Source organism: Mobula birostris, chromosome 3 (assembly GCF_030028105.1).
Source record: "Mobula birostris isolate sMobBir1 chromosome 3, sMobBir1.hap1, whole genome shotgun sequence".
Lineage (NCBI taxonomy): Eukaryota > Metazoa > Chordata > Chondrichthyes > Myliobatiformes > Myliobatidae > Mobula > Mobula birostris.
This window is the reverse complement of record NC_092372.1, coordinates 162,976,061-162,996,453: the sequence shown is the minus strand read 5'-3', so window position 1 is coordinate 162,996,453 and position 20,393 is coordinate 162,976,061. Positions and strand designations below refer to the sequence as shown.

General features: G+C 37.8%; 1 protein-coding gene across 1 annotated transcript in view; it reads left to right on the top strand.

The window, feature by feature from the left end:
• LOC140195385 (contactin-associated protein-like 2) overlaps positions 1–20,393 on the top strand; it is a 1,890,266-nt gene that overhangs the window by 1,317,127 nt on the left and 552,746 nt on the right. The window lies entirely within an intron of this gene.

Genomic DNA, 20,393 nt, shown 5'->3' with positions numbered 1-20,393 from the left:
ACAATAGATTCAAAAATGCACAAAAACTAATTTTAGTGTTCTCATAAACTGATGATTCATTTCTTGAGAATGTTACCTCCAAATGAATCATATACTTTTTTTATATTACATATAAATTCCTTACATTCTTAATGCATTTCTCAATGACAAGCACATTGTGTAGATAGAGTGGAAGTAAATTTCCTGTATGTAAGATAAGGGACATAAATCGTTGCAGTGGGAGAGGCCACAAGATTAAAATAAGTTTGAGAGTTTGTTTCAGCAATTTCCAGACACTAATTAATTGTTCAGGAATTTCCTACCAAAAGGAAAACAGCACATAACGTAAAACACCCTTTCATGCCATTATATCATGTTGGAGATCATATTTTTCAGATAATTCCAGAGTTTTTTATTTATGGTAGACTTGAGGTTGAAAACATGGACAGCAATTCAATGCAGACATAAAACCATGCCTTCCATCGTCATGTTCCATGCTAATTCAGCAGTGACCTAGGGATGTTTTATAATAATTCATACCTATATTTTTTATCATACTTTTCATTTCGGAAAATATGAATTGCATTGAACAATGTGAATTTTGTGGGAAAAATCATTAGATTTCCTCTCCTTGACCAATAGTGAATGGTACAATATCAGTGTATAAAGTCAATGGTCCTGAGTCCATGGTGAACTGCTGGATTTTATCCCCATAAAGATCAGCCACACCTGTCCGAAGTTCCAAACCTGCTGACTCATTCCTGATAGTGGATCTGTCACTGAGTTGTGCAATAATCTGAGTTCCATTGTTGGAAATGCAGTTGTACTAAAGATTCCCTGTTGCAGACGTTCAAAGATCCACATATCACCATACTCTCAGATATGGGTGACATTTATTTGAATCCTGCAGCTAGATTCTATCACTTGCCAGTGTTTTACATGAGCTTTCTACATCTGAAAAAAGGCATGATTACAGCAAAGTAGCTTGTGGGTGATTTGACTCAATTTTGCATGAAAATCAAAAAAAAAGATCAGAATCTAGAAATCAGAAATATAAACAGAAAATGCTTTCAACATTCTGCATGTTACCCATGTCTGAAGGGTGAATTAAAACTTCAGGTTTAAGTCAGAAACTTTGCTTGTCTTTCCACAGTTTTTGTCTGACCAGGTGAATGAGTCCAGAATTTTCTGACTATTTGATAGTCTGGAGGAGGGATGTCATTAATTTTTAGTTTCAACCTGATTTTTGTTTAATTCATTGATAATGGCTTTTTTTAGAATTTATTATTGATTTTAACTTGCCTTTGAGAAAGAGATGAGAAACAATCCTTTTAATTTTAGACTAACATGACACAAAGGAGCCTCAGCAAAACCAAAGGAAGTCCATGAGTGAATTGGGTACTTCCATGGCCAGCGTGATTGGAACTAGCCTGCCTCAAAGTGTATTCAATTTATTTCTCATGTGCCATTTTAACTCATGACTCCAGTCCTTTAGTGCTGGCCTCTGGATTTCTAGTCCAGTAACACAATCACCACATTACTTTGCCAAATTACTTGCAAGTGAAGCAAGTTCAAGGAGCACAATGAGAATTGTACTTTCAAAAATAACCTAAATTTTACAATACTGATGTATACTTCAGCAAGCACTTGGACTGACACAGTCCATGATGGAAAGATGCAAATCTGTGTGACAGCTAGCCACTTGTGATCTGCTGCAAATGTGAACTGAGTCCATCAAAAATGAATAATATAACTTTAATTTTTAAAATATGTACTTAAGAAACCTGCCAAACTCTCTGTAGGTTCATTAAAGTTCAAAGTAAACTTATTATTGAAGTACGTATGTGTCACCATATACAACCTTGAAATTCATTTTCTTGTGGGCATACTCAATAAATCAATGGAATGATAACCATAATAGGAACAATGAAAGACTGCCCAACTCGGGCATTCAACCAAAGTGGAGAAGACAGCAAACTGTGCAAATACAAAAAGAAGAAATAATAATAGTAAATAAATAAGCAATAAATATCGATAATGTGAGGTGAAGAGTCCTTGAAAGTGATTGGTTGTGGGAACATTTCAATGATGTGGTCAGTGAATTTGTGTAAAGTTATTCTCTTTGGTTCAAGAGCCTGATGGTGAGGAGTAATAACTGTTCCTGGACCTGATGGTGTGAGACCTGAGGCACCTGCACCTTCTTCCTGATGGCAGCAGCGAGAAGAGAGCATGTCCTGGGTAGAGGGGAGCACCTGATGGTGGATGCTGTTTTCCTGTGAAATTGTTTCATGCAGGTGTTCTCAGTGGTTGGGAGGGCTTTAACCATGATGGACTGGGCTGTATCCATTACTTTTTGTGAGATTTTCCTTCCAAGGGCATTGGTGTTTCCACACCAGGCTGTGATGCAGCCAGTCAATATACTCTCCACCACACATCTACAGAAGTTTGTCAAAGTTTTAGATATCATGCCAAATCTTCACAAGCTCCTAAGAAAGCAGGCGTGCAACCATGCATTCTTCATAATGGCATTTATGTGCTGGCCGCAGGACAGGTCCTCCGAAATAATAACACCAAGGAATTTAAAGTTGCTGACACTCTCCACCTCTGACTCTCTGATGAGGACTGGCTCATGGACCTCTGGATTCCTTCTCCTGAAATCTACAATCAGCTCCTTGGTCCTGCTGACATCGAGTAAGAAGTTGTTGTTATGACACCATTCAGACAGATCTTCAATCTCCCTCCTATACGCTCATTCATCACCTCCTTTGATTTGGCCTACGACAGTGATGTCAATAGAAAACTTGAATATGGCATTGGAGCTGTGCTTAGCTACACAGTCATAGGTGTAAAGTGAGTAGAGCGGGGGTGGGGGGGGGACTAAACACACTGCCTTATGGTGGACCTGTGCTGATGGAAATTGTGGAGGAGATGTTGCCAATCTAAACAGACTGGGGTCTGCAAGTGAGGAAATTGAGGATCTAATTGCATGGAGGTATTGAGGCCAAGGTCTTGGAGCTTTTTGATTAGTTTTGATGGGATGATGGTACGGAATGCTGCGCTGTAATCAATGAAGAGCGTGCATGAATCTTTGCTGTGCAAATGTTCCAGGGTTGAGTGAAGAACCAATAAAATAGCATCTGCTGTAGACCTTCTGCTCCATTTAGCAAGTTGGAGTGGATCTAAGTTTTTCTCTCAGGCAGGAGTTGATATGTTTCATCAGCGAACTCTGAAAACACTTCATCACTGTGGGTCTAAGTGCTACTGGGCAATAGTTATTGAGGCAGTTCGCCACACTCATCTTGGATGCTGGTATAATTGAAGCCTACTTGAAGCAGTGGGTACCTCAGACTGCCAAAGCAAGAGTTTAAAGATTTCAGTAAACAGTCCAGCCATGAAATGGTCTTTAGTACTTCACTGGGTACCCCATCTGGGCTAGGTGCTTTTTGTGAGTACATCCTCCTGAAGGCTGCTCGCTAGTCAGCTTTAGAGATTGAAATCATCGAATCATCAGCAGATATTGAGAGTCCATAGTAATTCCTTGATGTTTTGATGGTCAAAGAAAGCATAGAAGGCACTGAGCTCATCTGGAAGTGAAGCCCTGTTGTTACCAAGGTCACTTGATTTAATTTTATAATAGGTGGGAGTATTCAAGCCCTGTTACAACTGTCAAGCATCCTTCCTTGATTCAAGCTTAGTCTGGAATTGCCACTTTGCCCATAAGATGGCTTTCCAGAAATTGCATCTGGACCTTTGGTAACCTTTTAGTCACCAGGGTCGAATGCGTCTGATCTGGCTCTCAGCAGATTGCAGATCTCATGGCTCATCCAGAGCTTCTGATTGGGGAGTACTCTGAATGATTTTCTGGTGATGCTCTTGTCTACAGCCATTTTAATAAAGTCCATGACAACCATAGTGCACTCATTCAGATCCACAGATGTGTCCTTGAACATGGCACAGTCAACTGATTCGAAGCAATCCTGTGGCTGCACCTCTGCCCTTCTTGGACCACCTCTTTGTTATCCTAATCTCTGGAGCTTTGCTGTTTCTCCTCTGTCTGTATGCAGGTAGGAGAAGGACAACCAAGTGATCCAATTTACTGAAATGCGGTCTGGACACGTTCCTTATCTTAGTATAGCAGTAATGTAGTGTGTTGGGACCTCTGGTGCTACAAGTTAAATGCTGACTATGATTTGAAATGCTTTGGGATGGACTTTTTATTGTTTGGAGACAGCATTGTGCAGTAACGCAAACCCTTGATTATAGTTGGCACTGGTTATGGTCAGGATTATGGAGGAAAACACTCTAGTTAAATAGAACAAGTGGCATTTGACTGTTAGGTGTTCAAGATTGGGGGAACACAAGGATGAAAATATTGCCACATCGGAGCACCACTGAGAATTTATCATGAAACACTCGCCTCCACCTTTTGCCTTTTCTGAATCAGCAGCTTGGTCTATTTGGTAAAGCGGGAAACCTTTCTGTTTGATCTGGCTTGCTGGGAGAAAGCCACATCTCGGTCAAACATAGAATACAACTGCCTCTTATTTCCCTCTGATACAGCAAACTTGCCCCAGATCCTCAATTTTGTTCTCCAGCGGCTACATATTTGCCAAGAAAATGCTGTGTTTCCACCTGACTTGGCGATCCCCCTCATCCGCCTCGCTCTTGGCCTTGGCGATGAACCGTCCACTTAAGGTTTGCTAAGTCCTTCAGATGATCGTGAAATTTGTAGGTCATTACTTTGATTAAAAGTACATCGCTTAGAGGGAAATAACATGCTGCAGACTGCAGTGAGAGTAATTCAAAAGAGGTATATTTAAGGTATATTTAGAACTATTGTCTGCAGCCCACAGAACATTGCCAAGGTTCACCGGCGCCATCTTGCCTCTAATTTATTTTTGCATACACTGTAAATTACAATTATGCACAGTTTTTCCAATGCTGTCTAACCAGATTTTTGTTCTAGTTCAACAAAACAACCGTTTGAAATTATGTCTACTGAAGGTGAAACACCATTCTGCTTTTTTGTACCAGTAATACTCTGAATGACAAATTCTAGCACTTAGATAGAGGCTGACATTGTAATACGTAAGCTGGTCATTTTACTTTTTTTAACAAAGAGTGGACATGCCAGTCAATTTGCCACTAAATCCATTCTCAAACTCTTCCAGACTCTTTTACCTACTCTACACAATCCTTTGAAGATCCTTCTTTTTATGAAGACTTTGTAGATAATGCAACACAAATTCTGTTCTATCTTAACATATATTTTGTTTAAAAGTGTATTGGATTAATTAAATTGTTGGAGTGGCAGAACTTACCAAAATGATATCACCAGGTTGTCACATTATCATTGCAAAGTTATCTATTCCCAAAAGTGCACTGTTTTCCAGGACACACTATATAATGACAATTCATTTCTCAAATCCCTAGTTAGCAGCTCTTCCATTAATTTAGTAATGTCAAGTCAGATCCTGTTCAATTTCAAAAGGAAGTCCATTAATTCAATTTTTCTGTTATGAAAAGAAAAACTTCAAATCATATTACTTTTGTCAAATACTTAACAGCTTTATATGCTTTCCACCCCATACAGTAAATTAATTTTGGACAGTAATCACTATTAACATTCTTTTATAATGCTGTGAAAGATGTCTCCCAATCCCACTTTCCTCCTTTAAATTCCCACCCAATGCAATAGATGATCTAGAGTACATCTCACAAATAACAAAAAGAGTTTTTGAGAGTTATAATATATCCAGGAAACAGCTTAGGAAGGGTCATTGAAGAGCTAGAAGGGGCAAAGGAAGGCTTTGGCAAATAGGATTATGAAACTAACCAAGGCATTGTACATGTACATGAGTCAGGACAGGTGTCATCCCGCAGCCCGATCACCAAGGTGCGCCAGAGTCCTCCAGGCTTCAATGCCTCACCTCTCCTAATTATTAGCTGATTAATTTCATCTGTGTCTTGTTTATTAATCAGCACGCCTGTCCTTGTTTTGTTTGTCTATTTAAGTCCCTCTGTAACACCCCTTGTTACAGTAGAACTGATCAGGGTAAAGAAAGAAACATATGTGTCAGTGTGCGAGGAAGTAGGCAAGGTGCTTAATGAATACTTTGCCACAGTACTCACCAGTGAGAGGGACCTTGATGAATGTGAGGTCAGCGTGGGACAAGCTAATGTGTGGAGACATGTTAAGGTTAAAAAAAGGGATATGCTGGAACTTTTGAAAATCATTAAGATTAATGTCCCCATGGCTGGACAAGATATTCCCAGGTTATTACAGGAAGTGAGGAAAGAGATTGGGGTGCCATTTAGTGATAATCTTTGTATTCTCACTGGCCGCAGGATTAGTCCAAAAGATTGGAGGGTAGTAAATGCTATTCTTTTGTTCCCAAAAGGTAGTAAGGATAATCCTGGGAATCATAGACCAGTGAGTCTTACATCAGTGGTGGGCAAATTATTGGAGAGGACTCCTAAAGACAGAATTTACAAGCATTTGGAGAAATATAGTTTGTTTAGGGTTGTCAACATGAATTTGTAGAGGTTGGGGTGAGGAGGGTAGGTCATGCCTCATGAACCTGAATGAATTCTTTGAGCAAGTGACGAAACAAATAAATGAAGAAAGAGTGGTGGATGTGGCACATATGGATTTTAGTGAGACATTTAACAAGACTCCCATGGTAGGTTCCTTCAGAATGTCAGGATACATGGGATCCAGGAAAACTTGGCTGAGAGGATTCAGAGTTGGCGTACACATAGAAAGCAAAAGGTGGTAGAAGAAGGAGAGTATTTTCTCAGGAAGCCAGTGACCAGTATTATTCCACGGGATCTGTTTTGGAACCCCTGCTGTTTATGTTTTTTTATGGATGAGGAAGTGGAAGGGTTGTTTAGTAAGTCGGCAGATGACACAAAGGTTTGTGGTGTTGTGGATAGGCTAGAATGTTGGCGTAGGTTATAACAGGACATTAATAGGATGCAGAGCTGATATGAGAAGTGGCAGGTGGAGCTCAATCTGGATTTGACTGCCCCAATCTCTGATCATTGCTGATTGTCTGCAACCCAAATCTCTCATTCCTGACTCCCAACCCTTCAAATTTCTGAAGCTCCATTTCATGGTTCACAGAATTTATTGTGAAGGTCCCAATCAGTACAATGAGTTATGGTTCTTTATATACTAACTACTTCTCTTATTCCTGGTATCAATACAACTCTGTGTAACTTTCCCACCCTAATTCTTCTCTGGCCTTGATCCTGATCACTCCTAGCCTTGGACCTAATCTCCATGTCCTACCCTCTAGTTCCTAGTCTTCTTTTCACTGACCTGAGCCATGTCCCAGAATTCCCAAGATCCATATTGAGCTACCCGTATTTTCTTCACCTTTAACTCCTCATGGTGATGCCTCAACCCAAAAATGTATTGTATATTTTTGTTTATGGGAATCAACAAGGTACAGTTTCCTTTGAGTGCTCTTTGGCCTGTGAATACAAGAGTGCAATGGCATTTTAATAGTTCCCGAGGAACAGCAACCAAGTAATACCCTGAAGTCGATAAGTCATAAGGTTCTTTATTGCTTGCATGTCAGTCTTTCAAAAATTCCATTAAATCGTTCTGTATTTTACTTGCTATACTCATTCCTCTGAAATTCGTTGAAATTACTCAGGTTAGAAATTCTACTCTAAGTGTCCGGTAATCATCAGAAAAGATAATGCATGTTTTATTGAAATGGAACAATACTTTAAATGGAATTTTTAAAAACTAATCAATATCATTTAACTTGCTATTAATTCATCCTGGCATCACTGTGCAAGGTTCCCCCACCCCCTACCTGTACTTGAGCAAATTGACTTTGTTCCCTTTGGCACTATATTAAAAAAATATGAACTCTCTCCAGCACAGCATAATATTTAACCTTTAATCTGTCAGGTAAAATATAAGTGATGAAATGCAACCATCCCAAGGGCTCACCAAGTACAAACAGTCCAAACGTGTATTACATGTGGCCGGCATTGTGGTTAGCGGAATCTGCTCAGACATTTCTGTGGTTCATGAAATGCTAAAGGCATTGACACAAGATGCAGGAAAAGGGAGTTGCATTTTCTCAAGAAGTCTTATCCATTGGTTGACAACTTGAGGTACATCATGTTTTACACTAAAGTTTTATTTTTATGAAAATGGGCTAACTATCTCAGATGGAAATCCAAGGACACCCTATTTCTTCATTGGGTCTCTCCTGGGGCTAGAGAGTTTCTATCTCAATTGAAACTTTTCTAAATATGCTGATTACATTCTTGGATTGTTAATTTTATAATTTTGCTGATTCACCTTGTCACATGGTAGAACATACGACAGCATTGTTTACTTGGTATCTCGAAAGATTCAGAACAAATGTGATTGAAACTTGATGTTCTACAATAGTGTACTAATTGTTTTCTGTTGGAGAATTCAGCCAGCAAAGTGAGATCTCCAACTTTCTCACTAGAATACACAATTTGAAGCATTAAAAACAAGAAATTTGACTGCTAATAGTTGTGGTGATATATTTTGATCAGTTGCTCCCTTTCTATTTTACCTACTATTAAAGTGTAACCTTCTGTTATTATTGTCTAAGCATTGTGTTGCTTAGTCTAATATGGACATTATTACATTTATAGTGTAATATAGTTATGATGGATGATTTAAAATAATTTATCAAAATGTCATCAGTTACACTATTCATCTCAGCATTGTTCTTGATGGCCCCTCATTGTCTGAGCATTGTCTGAGGCCCCTCTGCTTATGATGAACACAGGTACAGACAATTTATTTTATGTGCTGTAGACATTTGAAGCTTTGGTCAGTGAAGAAATTCTTAACCTCAAACTATTAAAAATAATCTCATTTAGTTAACATACTTACCATAATATCAACTCTGAAGCGATCCACTTAGGTATTTATAACATTCTCTTCACTAATACAAAAATTTCTGAGTCAATGACCTGCTCCAAAGATCTGAGTGCAGTAATCTTGACACACTCCAAAAGGACTTCTACCCTGTCAGTAGAGGCAACTTTAGAATTAGACATTAAATCATGTTCACTGCTATCTATTGATAAAAATGCAAAAGATTCCATGGCATTATTTGAAAAAATCCAAGGAAATTTGCAGCATCTTGGCCAATATTTATCCTTCAACCAGTATCATGTGAAACAACTTTCCTTAGTGTTAATTATGAAGATCTCTGGGTGATGTTGAGCTCCCTCCAACATAACAGCACCTTCATTTTACAAATACACTCATGGCTGAGAAGCATTTTTGGATAATCTCAATCATGCTTCATAGTATATAGACGAGTACAACAAAGGAAGAAATCCAGTGACCCAGCATATCAGTGTTGACCATGATGCCAATTTAAATTAATCCCACTTGCCTTTGCATGCCCTGCATCCCCCTATTCCCTGCCTGAAAATGTATCTCTCTAAATGCCGTTTAAACATTGCTTTTATATCTGCTACTCCCACATCTCCTGGCAATGAGTCCCAGGCACTTGTGTTAAAACATTTACTTGTAACTCTCCTTTAATCTTTTCCTCCTCACCTTAAATCTATACCCTCTCATATTTGACATTTCTACCCTGTGAAAAAGACTCTAAGACGCTGTCTATCTACCCTACTACTGCCACTCATAATTTCATATACAGATATCAGGTTGCCCCTCAGCCACCAAATCGCCAGAGAAAAGAATCCAAGTTTCCAAGTTTGTCCAACACTTCTAAAAGGTAATACATTCCCATCCAGGCACCATCCTGGTGAACCTCTTTTGCACCCTTCCCAAAACTTTCACATCTTTTCTAAAGTGCAGCAACCACAACAACACAAAATACTCCAACTGTGGCCTAAGTAAATCTTACACAGCTGGAGTATTACTTCCCAATTCTTATAATTATTGCCCCAATCAATGAAGGGAAACAGGCCTTCTTTACCATTTTATCTACTTGTGATGCCACTTTCAGAGATCTATGGACGTGCACCCCGAGATCTCTCTTTACATAAATGCTTCGTAGGGCCCAACAATTTGCATTTGCTTCCCAAAGTGCAACAGCTCACACCGTCAGGATTAAACTCATCTGCTATTTCTCCAACCTAATTTTCAACAAATCCTGCTGTATCCTTTGACATCTTTCCTCATTATTCACAACTCTACCAATTTCTGAGTTATCTGCAAACTTAGTAAACAGACCCCTTCATCATACCATAATATATTAAAGACAACAGTGGTCACAGCAAAGAGTCTTGTGGAAGACTACCTATCACAGGCATCCAGTAACAGAATCTCACCTCTACCACAACCCACTATCTTCTATGAACTAGCCAATTGACCAAAGATTTCATATGACTTAATCTTCTACCATGACGGGTTTTGTCAAATGTCCATGTAGACGACAGCCATTGCCCTACCCTCATCAATCATCTTCAGCACTTTCTCAAAAACAAAACAAAATGAAATTTTTGATTCAAGACCACACAGGCCCATGCTGAATATCCTTAATGATGCATGCTTATCAAAATTCAAGTGAATCCTATCCCTAAGAATCCTTTTCAATAATTTCCCTGACACAGGCGTAAGGTTCAGCAACCTACAATTTTATTATTTGTCACTGTTGCATTTGAGGGTAGAAATCTCTCTGAGTACTCATGGATGGAGAGCTACAATTGAATTACTTAAACCGATTTGAATGTTCTTTATTACCATGTAGGTTGTGGTTAAAGTAAAATATACTATTAATAAGGGATTATAATTGTATCCTTGAAGGATATTTTTAATGAGCACATTATTCTGATATTTCCATTATACTCTAGAAATAGATCATAAATTCAAAATATTGTCAACATTTTACAACATTCATATTTAAATTGTGATCATTATGTAGAAAAGGGAATAATTACATTTCACCAACAATTACAAAAACTGCCTGAAACTCCTCTAATAGGCACCACAATTTTAATGTTTCTAATTTGCTACGTGCAGTACACTTAATAAAAGCTGGATATTTTTACTGAAATATGGAAGGGTTTAGGAATCTTTTTTTCTTGTTGGAATGGGTCTCTGAAGGAATGGCCTTTAGTAGGGGAAGTAATTGTTATCAGTGTACATTGATATTGCCTGCATACAGGAGGTGTCCTTTGCTTAAGGTGTAAGCCGTTGTTTTGAGGATACAATGGAAAAATTACTCAAACCAATGGCTCTGCCAGATTTTTGATTAGAAACTGAAAGCTGTTCATGAAACAATTTTGTATGCTGAAAGCAGGTTGATAACAGAACCATACTTAGTAGTATAAAGTCATAGAGCATGATAGCACCGAAACAGGTCTTTCAGGTGATCTAGTTCATGGCTGGCCTGGTTTACTGCCCAGTACCATCAATATTCTAAGCTTATGTTTCTTAAGTACCAGTAACAAATCTGACTTGTTGTGAGCTTTGCACCCCCTATCACTGATGGAGAGCTTTCTTTATTATTTTTAAATATTCTTTTAATAAACTTAATTTTCACTCAGTTGTTTCCTTCTACCCCTGCCCCAGTTTCTTTCATTCCTTTCCTAAGTGAGTGGGATTGAGAAGAAAAATAATTCTGCCATGATGGAATGACAACGATGACCTGAAGGGCCGAATGGCCTAATTCTGCTCCTAAGTTTTATGGTCTCATAGTCGAAGTGCCACATGTTTGGATCTTGTGCAGAAAGCAGTGTTTTTGTGTCTTGTATCAGCAGGTTAGTTGACTCAAAAGAGGATCAAAGCTGAGCTGACTTGCCTACAGGCAATTGTATCTGGAGTAGAAGTCACTGAAGGGTAATCAGAGCTAAGCAATCTCACTTCAGTCCCTGGGGTAATGAGGCAAACTGGTGAGTTCCAATCCTCTGACCCTGCCACATAAGCTCAACATAACTCATATTTGGATCCATAAAAGCCAATCAGCTCAACATACTGCTTAATGTATTGGAAGGACCTACAAAGAGATCTGTATGAGAAACACTTTAAATGCAGAACTACTTCCCACAAGTACAGGAGACTTAGGAGTATTACAGGTATGAGCAGTGAAAATTTTAAGGATTCGACAACAGCACTTTGTTCATAAAGTGGAGTCTAAATTTAATAACACATATAATAGGCTTTAAGTATAATATAATAGAGTAGGATTTAAAATAGAATACATCAAGATATTGATTTTTTTTTTATAAGCAAATGTGACTTGTTGCTTTTCAGGTCTTCAGAGGAAGTGTGCTTTGATTTTCATTACAGTTTTACTGTGATTTTAAAATCATGTTAATGTTGAAAAGCAACACCAGGCAAGTATGTGCATTGGCTATGGAGTCAGTTTATTTTTCCCATTATATTTTTAGTTCACTTTGTTACTTCAAAATACACTTTGTCAGTGCCAACATGCCACCAAACCACTAAATCCAAATGACAGAGTTAGACACATCTATCTAATTTCATATTCTGGAAGTCATATAGGGAGAAACGCAAAGTTTTCCAATAAGAATTTATTACCTTGTCTTAAACTCATCTCAGAATTAGCTATGTTAATTAATGAAACAGGAAATGAGAACTAATTTCTGTATCTACATCAATGATATACTACATGAATGAAAAATATATTCAAACTTTTATCATGAAGGGCAAAAATTGCACTGAAAATAAATAGTTTTCTTCAAGGCAAATTACTTTAAAACTAGGGAGACATCAAGTGAATATTGAAATATTTATTGTGACTTAAAATTATCTGACAATTAGTCTGTATTGGTTTACACAGGAAACCCAAGACAGACAGTCACCATTACAAGACAGCCAGTTCTCACAGTTAAGTTCATTAGAAAGTAATAACTTCCTGAACAAGATTTTGGAAGCAACTGGCAGCTACAGGGCTGTGTCTTACCAAGAATTCAATACATTCATGATGAGTTGAAGAGGAGTTGTTAAGGAGGAAACTTCAATCTGAAACCCTGCCATTAGAATGTTGCAGTTATGTCAACTGAGTGGTACCAAATGGTATCAAAATTTTGAATGGTGTGCCAGAAAGTAACAAGGCAACAAATATTACTTAGTATTTTTTCAAGATGTAAGCAACAACTGAGACCATCTGTCAAATGTGTAGCACAAAACCGATTCAAGTCAATGAAATGCCAGCTTTAATTATTACACGTGAAGCTAATCAGCAGCTGCAATGATAACTAGAGATAAACAAAACCAAAACCAAAGCCAAAGCTGGTGTCAGAAATATAAACACTGATGAAAGTGTTTTAATTATTATATATCACAAGATTGAATATTGGAAGAGCTATTGGTTTTCAAAAATTCTGCACATAATTTAGATACTTAAATGAATTCAGACTAAAAAACAAAAGGAATGCTTGGTTTTCATTCAAAGACATGAGCTCTTTGAACATATTTTCCGTGATGTAATTTTCAAATACTTTTTATTCAACAGGGTAGCCAATGTGTGACTTGGTAAACAATTCAGTTTGAATATGCTGCACAGTTTGCATCTGACTATTCCTCATGTATACAAATGAATCATAGGTCACCTCTATATGCTAGATATAATTTGAAAAAGAGGGCTGGATATCATCTTCACACCCCAGAGAACTAGAAGTATTACGTTCACCAACGATGGAAACAAAATGTTTCTTGCAGTAATTTTTGGACAAGTTTGAACTGCAGACTTTTTTTTTCAGCTTCAGGTGCCAACTGATAAATATGCCCCATTACTCACTGTGAAATGAGATATAAAAACAGTCTGCATGGGCCAATGCAACAGAAACTCCAAGGTTTATGCTGCACCTTCCATCTCTGTCATCTCAGAACAATTGTCAGAGTGATGTCCTGTTATACAGAATAAAAAAAATGTCAATAGTATTTTTAATATCCGAGAACTATTTCTGGTGCTACATTTATTGTATAAATTGCAAGCTGTAAGTCAAAAACAACAGTATCTTTCACATTAAAGTCTCGTTTATTCAGAATTTTCAAAGAACTTCTCGTTTCAAGTGTTATGCAAAACATGCGTGAGAAAACATTCTTAGCTTATTCACATTTATACATAAAAGAGGAACAGTTGTAGGCTGACTAGCAGCAATATTTTCATTGAAAATTTGGCACCTCGTGACAGTGAATATAGATATTTATTTGACTCACTCACTTTTGATGTGTTTTACGTGTATACAATATGTTTGCTATTTAAATATGGAATTGAGGTGGGAAATTGCTATTTAAAAGAGAAAGGAGATAACAGAATTCAGCAAGTTTTGTAAGGGTTTATGCATGGAATACTAATGTGCTATGTACAGAAATACTTATACTGCACAATTCTGGTGCAAAGCCTGCCCTTCCCACATGCCACCAATCCTCATAGATGTTGCATGGTTAAGAACATACGATATTGAGTGTCCTATATGACACTGAATTCTTTTGTTCTCATTACATTGCTGCATTTCATTTTACATATATGCTGAGAAATGTGAAAGTATTAATCCTATTTCTCTTCACTAACTAAGTTTTTAATTCATAAACTCTGAAGTCTGCTGCAGCAGTTTCATGTTGTAAGTAAAGTCAAGTTTATTGTCATATGCACAAGTACCATAATGCACAGGTGCAACGAAAAACTACGGCAGCAGCATCACAGACACAGTGTCCTGCATTCACAAGAAAAACGTAAATTATCCACAATTTTTACAAGAATAAACACAATTAGAGCCTATGTTTCTATGTTTCTACGTTTATAGTACAAAGTGATCAAAGTAATCTACAAGATTATAGTGATTAAGACTATGTTGGTTGGCCCAAGAATTGAGTGGGAAGTACCTATTCTTGCACCTGGCAGTTGGGACTTCAAGTTTTTGAACCTCCTGTCTGATGCTAGCTGCAAGAAGCTATCTCCTACAATCACAGGCTATAGAATTTTTTTTGGTCTTAACCAACAATATTTGGATTTGCATTGTAAAACTTATGTAATCTCAACATTTATATGGATTTTATTTCTTTATATTTAATTTTCCTATTTAAATTAATGCCCAGTGAAGTGTCATGCCATCTAGATTAAAAGAATTGGGGGAAAATACAAATTGCAATTACATTGGCTTTACCTTTCTGTCTCATATTTGAAGAAGGAAATATAAAGCCAGTTAATAAGCTTGTCATTTTGAGGACCAGAGAACTAATGGAGTAGGTGATAAACAGTATTCCTACCTGTATGAAGAAAAGTGAGAGTGCAGATGATTAGAAGGAAGGGCAGAATCCTTTCATTATTTGCATGTTGTAATTTAAAAGAGAATGTGTGTTAGGGAGACTGGAAGTGGAGCAGGATTACTCACAAATAGATCTATATCAAATACAAGAATCTTTGACATCAATCAGAATCAGGTTTATTATCATCAGCATGTGACATGAAATTTGTTAACTTAGCAGCAGCAGTTCAAAGCAATACATAATCTAGCAGAGGAAAAAAAATAAAATAAAAATAAAAATAATAATAACAAATAAACAAGTAAATCAATTACGTATTTTACTCTCCTCCCATCTGGTAGGCGCTACAGGAGCCTCTGCTCCCACACCAGCAGGCACAGGAAGAGCTTCTTCCCTGAGGCTGTGACCCTGCTGAACTTCATATCACAGCGCTAAGCAGAATTGTACCCATATTGTACTGTCTCAGTACTTTTATATTTGTGTGCTGTAGCACTTACTTTTTATTCGCAGTTATTTTGTAAATAACACTATTCTTTGCATTTCTGGTTAGATGCTAACTGCATTTCATTGGCTTTGTATCTGTACTTGGCACAATGACAATAAAGTTGAATCTAATCTAATCTAATATTTTGATTAGATTTAAAAAAAGTGCAAAAACAGAAATACTATATATTAAAAAAAAGTGAGGTAGTGTCCAAAGATTCAATATCCATTTAGGAATCGGATGGCAGAGGGGAAGAAGCTGTTCCTGAATTACTGAGTGTGTGCCTTCAGGCTTCTGTACCTTCTACCTGATGGTAACAGTGAGAAAAGGGCTTGCCCTGGGTGCTGGAGGTCCTTCATAATGGATGCTGCCTTTCTGAGACACCACTCCCTAAAGATGTCCTGGGTACTTTGTAGGCTAGTATCCAAGATGGAGCTGACTAGATTTACAACCTTCTGCAGCTTCTTTTGGTCCTGTGCAGTAGCCCCTCCATACCAGACAGTGATGCAGCCTGTCAGAATGCTCTCCATGGTACAACAATAGAAGTTTTTGTGTGTATTTATTGGCATGCCAAATCTCTTCAAATTCCTAATGAAGTGTAGCTGCTGTCTTGCCTTCTTTATAAATGCATCAATATGGTGGGACCAGGTTAGATTTTCAGAGATCTTGACACCCAGGAACTTGAAGCTTCTCACTCTCTCCACTTCTGATCCCTCTATGAGTATAAGGATTGGTATGTGTTCCTTCATCTTACCCTCCCTAAAGTCCACAATCAGTTCTTTCGTTGACGTTGAGTACCAGGTTGTTGCTGCGGCACCACTACACTAGTTGGCATATCTCACTCCTGTACACCCTCTCGTCACCACCTGAGATCCTACCAACAATGGTTTAGAGAGTAGAGCAGTGGGCTAAGCACACACCCCTGAGGTGCGCCTGTGTTGATCGTCAGCGAGGAGGATATGTTAACACCAATCCTCACAGATTGTGTTCTTCCAGTTAGGAAGTCGAGGATCCCGTTGCAGAGGGAGGTACAGAGGTCCAGGTTCTGCAACTTCTCAATCAGGATTGTGGGAATGATGGTATTAAATGCTGAGCTATAGTTGATGAACAGCACCCTGATGTAGGTGTTTGTGTTGTCCAGGTGGTCTAAAGCTGTGTGGAGAGCCATTGAGATTGCGTCTGTCATTGACCTATTGTGGTGATAGGCAAATTGCAATGCATCCATGTCCTTGCTGAGGCAGGGGTTCAGTCGAGTCATGACCATGCTCTCAAGTGGGAAAAGATGGCCTATGCACCAAAATTCAGTAACACCTCTTCAATAATGATCCTCAGCATATGAGGCTGGGTTCAAGGATATTATTGATTATGCAACGAGAAACCATCAACTGTACCAGTGTCGCCTCCCCCCATGGCACTCTGAACACTGATTCCCTTGAATGAAAAATCCAAAAAATGTAGTGGATTCATCCCAGTCCGTCACAAGTAAAACCCTCCCAACTATTGAGCACATCTACATGAAACGCTGTCACAGGAAAGCAGCATCCATTATCAGGAACGCCCACTAACCAGTACCTGCTCTCTTCTCATTGATGCCATCAGGAAGAACATAGTTACTACTATGTTGCTCCCCCTCAAGCATCAGGTTTTGGAACCAAAGGGGTTCACTCAAGTTCACTTGCCCGATCATTGAAATGATCCCACAACCAATGCACTCACTTTCAAAGACTCTTCATATTATCTTCTCAATATTTATCGCTTATTTATTTATTATTATTTCTTTCTTTTTGTACTTGTACAGCTTGATATCTTCAGCACTCTGGTTTAACACCCATTGATTCTGTTATGTTTATTATTCTATTATGGATTTATTGCGTATGCCCACAAGAAAATTAATGTCAGGGTTGTATATGGGGACATATATGTACTTTGATAATAAATTTAATTTGAACTTTGAACTTTGAGTTCGTCATCTGAAGTCATTAAAGTTCTTGCACCAGAGTCTACTTCCTTTAGGTTGATGTCTGCTGTGACCTCCAATCTGCCACAATTTTTTTTCCCAGCTGGAAAAAAGCTTCAAACACCATTTAGAACACATTTATGATGTATTAACTGCAAATGCAAGAGAAGGGAATTTGGGATTCTGCTGACAAATGCACAGAGATAGACAGGAGGAGGCTGCAATGGAGCATTAGTGCCAGCCTGGCCCAGTAAGGTATTTTCTACATTCTATAATCAGTTATCTACTACTTCAACACCTTGCTCAGTTTTACACAGAAAAATAAGTGAGTTGTAGAAAAAAAACAAGGATACAATAAACATATTAAATTCTCCACCACCCTAAAAACAAATCAATAGGTTTACACCTGAGACTAAGAGCCTGAAGCACTCTTGAAAAAGGCACTGAAGCTGAAACAGCAATCTGTCTAATTGCTAATGTACCTCTGATTAAACTGTTCCTCTTCTGCATCATATTTATTGAAAAATAGATGGAGCATTTAAGTGTTGTTACAGAAGATCCATTCTGCTCGTGGTAAAAATTTTCTGGTACTTTGATGGACTTTTGAATTCCCCATTTGAGCACTTGTTAAACAATAAACATTTAAACACTTGGTGCTGTTACTCAAGTGTTTATTGTTCTCAAGTATGCTGTACCACAATGCATCTGGTGACCTTGTTATCTAAGCCAACGTATGCTCTTGGCATTTATCGAGCTATGTACAGTGCTTTTCATCATGGTAACATGGATTTTTCAATATCCACCTTGTCACTCTGTACTTGATTTAGAATCTCCATCCCTTTACATGCTGAATTTGTATTGAGGAATATTCCTTTCATTTCTGTAACTCAACTCTGAACACATTAATAACATAAACACAGAAATAGTGGAAATACTCTGCAGGCCCAGACTGGATCTATGGGAGGAGACAGACAGTTATATTAGAGGTTAAATATCCTTGATCAGAGCTGAGAATGAAAGAAAAGATGGATATGCTACAGGAAAAGTGTGGGGGAGTACAAGTCTCTGATTGAATAAAACCATGGGATAAGCTGTAAATGAGGCTAACTGGTCTAAGGAAAGCAATGTGACTGTGGAAATGGTTTCTAGTCAATGCCTGATGAAGGGTTTTCCATCATTCACCCCCTCCCTGCAGCTTAACAAACTTCTTTTCTCTGCTTCCCAGTTCAAACAAAGGGTCATCAATCTAAAATATTATTACTGCTTCTTTTCCCACACATGCAGACTGAGCTTCTATGTATTTCCAGCATTTCAAACCACAAGACACTGGACAAAGGAACAGAATTAGGTCATTTGGCTAAAGTCTGTTCCACCATTCAATTGTGTTTGATTTTTCTTTACAGCCCCATTCTCCCACCTTCTTCCTGTCCCCATTAACTATTTCAACAATCAATGAATGTCCAGTACTCCAGGATGCCTGCACAGACAACAGTGATGAACTTCTTGATGGATGGGCAAGAGGTTTGCTGGGCATGTTCATTGTGGAACTCTAGCAATATAGGACAAATTTCCAACCAATCCCAAGGCTTACACTACAAAGTTGGCCTGCTGAATCTGGCCCAGGACTAGCCCGACATAAAAACGTTATGTTATTTGCTCCAGATAAGAGAATTGACAGCAAAAGATCTAAATTGATACAAGGTAATTTACCTATCCTTTGAGTTAATTGTATTTACTGAAATATTTTTAGTTGCATGTAACAGATTGATTAATTTTATTTGCTTCTGAATATTTTACAATGTTTCTGAATGCCCTGACTTGGGCAAGTTTGATTGTACAAATAGATTCTAGAATGTGGATCAGTATCATTTTGCTTTTGTTTCAGTAGATTTAAAGTCAAAGCTTTAATTTTAGAGTCAGATTCAACACATAAGATACAATTAATATTTTTATGGTTCAGTTCAAAGATCTGGATTTTATGTGCCTTCAGTATACAGATTATTTGCAGACAGACATTCAGTTTGATCCATTTGTTCTTATCACAGTGCAATTACACAATGTATTTGAAGAGTCATTCTTAAAACTAGTGGATCATTTTATTCAAGAAAACATGGCGGTATTTTTGCAGATGCAGTCTTACTGCATCCGCACTAGTGCAAAATCAACATTATATATCACTAGTAGTGGAAAAAACATACACCATACGCTGACAGGTAAAATGTATTTTTAACAAAACATATAGACTTTCTCTTTTTGACATGTCTACCACTTACTTTGTTTTTCAGTACAAAAGAAATATTATTTTGTTCCTTGAATTGAAACTAAAGTTATTTCACCTGAAGTACGATTGTCTATTATCACAAGCTTTGTGCCCAAATTGTGAAAGGTAATAGTGCTTCATTTATCTTGTTACCTAGATGGCGTGTGTTTGACCTTGATCACCGTACCAACAACAACATTATTTTGAATGCCTTGATCTTTTATTTCCCTTGGTATTTTTCAGTCCTCCAGTCATTAATTTCAACTGATGACACCACTCTTGACCTCAATACTTGACGTTGACATTTGTCACTCTTTCTATTTACTCTCTCTTACTAGGAATACAATCATTTCATGCATATAAGCTCCTATTAATTCATTAGATTTGGCATTATTATAAAACATAATTGTTTTCATTTCATGCATTAAGCAGAGTAGATAAGTTACTTCATTGGGACGGATTGTACTTTGAATTTAATTACTGGCAGTTTTAC